The sequence below is a fragment of the Suncus etruscus genome, chromosome 14 (genome assembly GCF_024139225.1).
Source record: "Suncus etruscus isolate mSunEtr1 chromosome 14, mSunEtr1.pri.cur, whole genome shotgun sequence".
Taxonomy (NCBI): Eukaryota; Metazoa; Chordata; class Mammalia; order Eulipotyphla; family Soricidae; genus Suncus; species Suncus etruscus.
The window spans coordinates 25,594,312-25,600,311 of NC_064861.1; the positions used below are offsets into that span (position 1 = coordinate 25,594,312).

General features: G+C 57.2%; 1 protein-coding gene across 1 annotated transcript in view; it reads right to left on the reverse strand.

Annotated features, from left to right (window-relative positions):
• Window positions 1-4,688, reverse strand: part of PSD2 (pleckstrin and Sec7 domain containing 2) — a 43,566-nt gene extending 38,878 nt beyond the window's left edge. The window contains exon 1 of the mRNA XM_049786002.1: window positions 4,556-4,688. The gene's annotated coding sequence lies outside the window, so the exon portion shown is untranslated. The remainder of the gene's footprint in view (window positions 1-4,555) is intronic.
• Window positions 4,689-6,000: the final 1,312 nt, after the last annotated feature.

The window sequence follows — 6,000 nt, forward strand, 5'->3', positions numbered from 1 at the left end:
AGCTCCACAAAGGTCCTTCCTTTGCCATCTTCTGGCTGGCTTCTCTCTCCTCCCCCAGCCACTTGGTGCCCTACTTGCTTAGCATTTGCATACATCTGCATGCTGGTTTGGAGAGGCCTCCACGCTGATTAATTTCACAAGGCTTGATGTCAAACTCCAAATCCTGTTTACAGCAGCGGGGGCTCTCCCCATCATTGCTGACTTCCCCACAGGGCATCCCTCAGTCCTAAACCTCAAAGGACCAGGCTATTTTGGATCAGGGCTCCCTAAAACTCCAACAGACCTAGCTTCTAGAACCACATTTGGCCAGTGAGGCTGTGGCAGAGCGATGAAGCCCAAGCAAGTCAGCACTGCTGAAGTTCGAGTCCTTTCAAGTTATGCATTGGCTAAAAGGCTGGGTCTGTGGGGACAGGCCCAAGGTGTCTTTCTGACTGCCTCCCCCCAGTCTGTTTCAACAGTCCAGAGGGTGGCAGAGAGATAGTACAGAGGGCTAAGGCACTTGCCTTGCACAAGGCTGATCCCATTTTGATCACAGACACACCAAAAGGTCCCAGGAGCACAACCAGGAGTGATCCCTGAGCGCTGAACACAAAGGATTAAGTCCTGAGCACAGACAAATGTGGACCAAAAATCAAACATCAAAACAAAAAAATTAATAGCTGGGGTTGGAGCAATAGCACAGTGATAGGGCATTTGCCTTGCACAGATCCAACATGGATGGACCTTGATTTGATTCCCAGCAACTCATATGGTCCCCTGAGCCTGCCAGGAGCGATTTCTGAGGCCACAGCCAAGAGTAATCCCTGAGCACCACTGGATGTGACCCAAATCCCCACCCCAAAATCAATAGCCAAGAGGGATGGGCCTCTTTTCCCCTACCCTATACTATTCAGGGGTTGGCAACCTTTAAGGCATTCATTTCCAAAGGGGGGGGGGGGAAACCTGAGAGCCACAAAAACACTGGGACATTTAAAACAAATATAGCACTGCATACATTGTTTCTTATCTTAATGCTGTATACAGGATTGTGCAGTTAGCTGTCCATCTGAAGAAAAAAAGAATTTTTTCACTTAACAATGTAAAACATATATTGTGCAAATCAATAGCCAATTAAAATATTTAAGTGATACCACTCCCCCCTCTCCCCTGCTATCAGCCCTGCTGTTGGAGCCCTGACAAAGCTTCAAAAGAGCCACATGTGGCTCAGGAGCTACAGGTTGTGGACCCCTAATCTAGGTCCTCAAGGTCTCCATTCATGCTGCACCTAAAACCCCTCTCCCTCTCTTCTTCCATCCTTCTCCCACCTCTCCTAGTCTCAGAGCCACTCTCTAATGAGTTCCCTCTTCCTTCCCTCCTTTTTTGTTTGTTTGTTTGTTTTGGGGGTCACACCTGGTGGTGGGTTATTACTGGCTCTGTGCTCAGAAATTGCTCCTGGCAGGCACAGGGGACCATATGGGATGCTGGGAGTCGAACCACCATTGGTCTTGGGTCAGCCGCTTGCAAGACAAAACCCTACCCATGATGCTATCTCTCCGGCCTCTCCTTACCTCCTTTCTACCCTCTTATATCTCTGTACTTAGGACAGCACATGGGGTGGATGCGGCTGTGGTCTTTCCTTGGGGCTGGCTGAGGGTGGAGGTGTAGAAGAGTCTGGTGGGAATGACTAATCGCCCCCATGTTTGACACAGTCCCTCCCACTCACCAAGCAACACTGGGTGCTAGTGAAGGGGCTGGTAAAGTCACCCCCAGAAGAAACCAAGACTCAGGCTTTGGATAAAATGAGTAGACACTTCTCCCAGTAGACCCAGAAGTTCAGGAGAGAGGTTGGGGTGTGATATAGGAGTCTGGAAGCTGATAGCAAGCAGCAGTTAGGGAACTAACTCAGGGGTCATTGATGGCTGGGGTGGGAGGGGTGGGTGGCAGCAAACATTGGGGGAGAGACACCTCAAAAAGGGGTGTCAGGCGGCTGGAGCAATAGTACAGTGGGGAGAGCATTTGCCTTGCACGTGCCCAACCCAGGTTTTATCCCTGGCATCCCATATGGTCCCCCAATCCTGCCAAAAGTGATTAATGAGCAAAGAGCCAGGAGTAACCCATGAGCTCTGCTGGACGTAGCCAAAAGAACAATAAAGGGAAAGTGTCAGGATCAGGGCCCATTGGGGTGGACTCAGAGGAGTGTTAGTTTGGGCATATAGCATCAATCAGGGGTCAGGCAGACCATCTTAGTGTGGCTGGTCAGCACCAAGCCACTCTCCTGAGAGCTGATGGGTACTGACTGGGAAGTCCAAGGAGGACCCTGCCCCACCTCTGCTAGGGGTTTTGGGAAGGAAGAACCAGGTCTGGCCTGAGGCCAGCATCTCCCCCCACACCCTTGGCGGGTGTCAGCCTGTGGGATCCTCTCATGGGAGGAGTCAGGCTAAATAAGGAGCCCAGACAGAAGACTCCACTCAAAACAGATTTTCCTGGAAAAGACCATCTGGCACAGGAAGTGTAGAGCCCTGCCTGTCGAGAGAGGCAGCGTTAGAGGCAGCGTTGGAACCCAGCATGGCACAGGATGGGAATGCCCCATCTCCTGAAGCTTCTGTGCTCCCCTTCCCTGAAGGTCAACCCCTAGCTCCAGAGTGAAAACCCTGGATCCCAGCTCCCTCCTAACTGTGTGTCCCAGAAAGACAGGGCGAGCCTGGGGGGTGCAGGGCTGGGCTGTACCTCCCTGAGCCTCTTGCACCCCACAGAATGGGGGTGGTGGCCCAGCAGCCCTTTCCAGGGGCTGTGAGTAAACCCAGCACATGGGGGACTTAATTCCAGAGGGGAGATACCAGGTCACCCCCCAGTCTGGTGAAATAGAAATCCTGGGATTTCTGATCCAGAAATCCTCTCCAGAGGAGCCCTGGAAGACATTGGGGTTCCAGGGCTCAGAGAGAGTGTGCCCTGGAGCTGTAAGGGGAAACACTGGGTCTGGCAGAGGTGCTGACCTGTGAGCCCAGGTACAAAACTCCTTGGCACTCAGCTCCCCCCCCCAACAGGAGGCCTGAATGGCCCAGTCACCCACCACTGTTAGCTGCACCACCACCTATTCCTAAACATAGGGCCTAGAATGTGTTCTCCAAGATGCCCCATTCAAAAGCCTGCTTCCTGTATGCAGAGCAAGCAAGCCGTGGGAGGCCTCTCCTGAGCCCCACAGACCCCAGAGATCCTGGGTCACAAAGCTGGAGCTTCCCCAAAGGCAGGTCTGTGAATCTTCCCTGGGAGAAGTGACAATGACTTTACCTGCCCAGGGCGTGATGGGGTCTCCATGCCCCTTCACCTCTGTCTCTCAGCTTCCCAAGTTCCCCAGCCCGTTCCTGCACTTCCTAGGGTCTGGAAAAAAGAGGTGCAAGACCAGCGAAGCCCACGTTTGTCCCCCAGATCCATCTGCCCTTCAGCCCTGGCCAAACACCGGCCACACCTCCCTCAAAGAGCTAGCTAGCTCATCTCCGAAGGCCAGGATCTGCCCCTCAACCTCTTCCACGCCCCCTAAAAGGGCCCCCAAGACAAAGGGGAGAGCTGGGACAGGAACCCCGAGCCTATGCTGAGACAATGCCCCCACTTTAACTCTAGAAGTGCCCAGACCCTGCAGGCACAACCAGAATCAAAAAAAAAAAATCGCTCCCTCTTGAGGGCGCTGAATGGGCAGGTCCCCACATGTGGGTCTCCTTGGCCCTCCACACCCCAGCCCAGCGGCAGCTCGGAGGACCCCTCCCTCCCCCCAGCACAGCACAGCTCAGCTCGGCCATGATGTGCCTCCTTCGCAGGCTCCTTCCCAGCCTTCCCCGGCCTCCCGGGGCCCTGCCACACCACCTGCCACGCCCCCGTGCCAGCCCCTGCTCAGGGCAGAGCCCAGCTAAGGCAGGCCTGGCTGCCACCGAGACCCGCTGTCAAAGTTGGGAAACTGGAAACAGAAATAAATCTTCCAAACCGAGCCTAGCCGTGGGGACGGCGGCCCAGCAAACACACACACCCCCAGGTGCCCCGCAAGCAAGCCTCGGTGATCGCGCCAACACCAGCACGCGCACACACACACACACACACACACACACACACACACACACACACACACACACACACACGCATGCACACGCACACGACACGCGCATACTCCCAGGGTACAAAAGGAGGGCTGGGGGCCGAGCCCGAGACGATCCGACTGCCGGCCCGAGCCCCCCTGCGAGCGGATCTGCGGCTCCCGCCGGGCCCCCGCTGGCCTTGGCCGGGCCGAGCCCGAGCTTCCTCGGCCGGCCCCATCTCCATGACAACGGGCGCCTTCGGATGCTCCGGCCACCGCGGGCGGAACCGGGCTCCTCCACACGTAGCTTTGTTAGCAGACCCGGGCGGCGCGGAGGGAGGGCGGAGGGCGGCGCCCGGCACCTGGCACCCCACCGCCCCGCGCCCCCTGCGCCCCAGGCCCCGGCCCGGCTGCCTTCCGAGCGCCGGAGGGGCGGGTCCCCGAGCACGCGGCGGGCGGCGGGTAGCGGGCAGCGGCCGCCCGGGGACTAGGTGGCCGGGGGTCCCCACTCACCGATCGCGGTCCGGGCTGGGCTCGGGGTGCAGCCATGCGGAGACCCCCGGCCCCCCACCCCACACCGCGGCCGCCTCCACCCCTCCAGGTGTGAGCCCCGCGGGCAGCGGAGGAGCGAGTGCGGGAGCGGGAGGAAGGCTGGAGGGAGGGCAGGAGGAGGAGGGCGCGGAGGAAGGAGGGAGGGAGGGAGGAGCGGGGAGGCGGGGAAGGGCGGGGAGACTGCGGGCCGGGGCCCCGGGAGGAGTGGGGGGACGGGCGCCTCCTCCGGCCCGCTGCCACCCGTCGCCCAGCGCCCACCGAATGTCGCTGTGTCCGTGCGTCCGCCCGCCCGTCCGTGTGTCCCGCGCCAGCCCCGCGCGCACGCCCGCTCGCAGCCCTTTAAGAAAGGGAGGAGGGGCGCGACTGACTCCAGGGTCCACCCCTCGCCCCTCGTCCTCGGCCCCCCTTCCCGTCCTAATCCAGCTGGGCCTCAGCTGGCCGCCAGACCCAATCACAGCCCCTCTGCAGGACCTCCTGTGACCCCAGACTCAAACCTCCCAGGTGAGGGGTCCCAGCCCTCCCATGTTCTGTTCTGACTCTGCCTGTGCCCCCCAAATCCACCTGGGGATGGGCAGTTGTGGGGTACAGAGGGAGATGGGGTCCTGCCCCCACCACAGAAGACACAGAGCCTTTGGGAGGCTGCAGGAGGTGGGTAGAGAGAGCTGCAGAGAGGGCTGCAGCAGGCCTGCCAGGGGCCACCATTCCCGGGATCCTCAACTCTAGCCCACTCGGGTCCTGGCTCCTTCCCAATGCCCCACACTTGCAAGGGTCCTAAATCTTCACCTGTTAAGCCCTCTCTTTTGGCTCCACTCAGTGAACTCCTACTCAATCTTCAACTCCCTGCTTGAATGTCCCGTTCCTCCATGAAGCTTTTTCTGATCTTTCTACCCACATTCAGTTACAGACATTTCTTATAGAGAGGAGAGGATTTCCGGCTTCTGAAGGGGTCACCATAAGCATAGCCACTTGCTGAATGTGTCCAGGTGTTATAGTGAACCCCTAGATCAGGGTTTCTCAAACTGTTTAAACAGGGGGCCAGTTCACCGTCCCTCAGACCATTGAAGAGCCGGACTATAGTTAAAATAAGGAACTATAAACCAATTCCTATGCACACTGCACATATCTTATTCTGAAGTAACAAAACAAAATGGGAACAAACACAATATTTAAAATAAACAAGTAAATTTAAATCAAATTTATCAGTATTTCAATGGGAACTATGGGCCTGCTTTTGATGGGTTGTAGTTTGAGGACCCCTGCCTGAGACTGAGGAGTCAGAGACAGCAGGAGGGGAGTCAGAGAGTGTGGCGCACATCCCAGACATGTGACTGTGAGCTCAGGACAAGTTGGCTGCTAAGCAGGACAGGCAAAGTGGCAAAAACACCTGCAGGCTGGATAAATGTCTT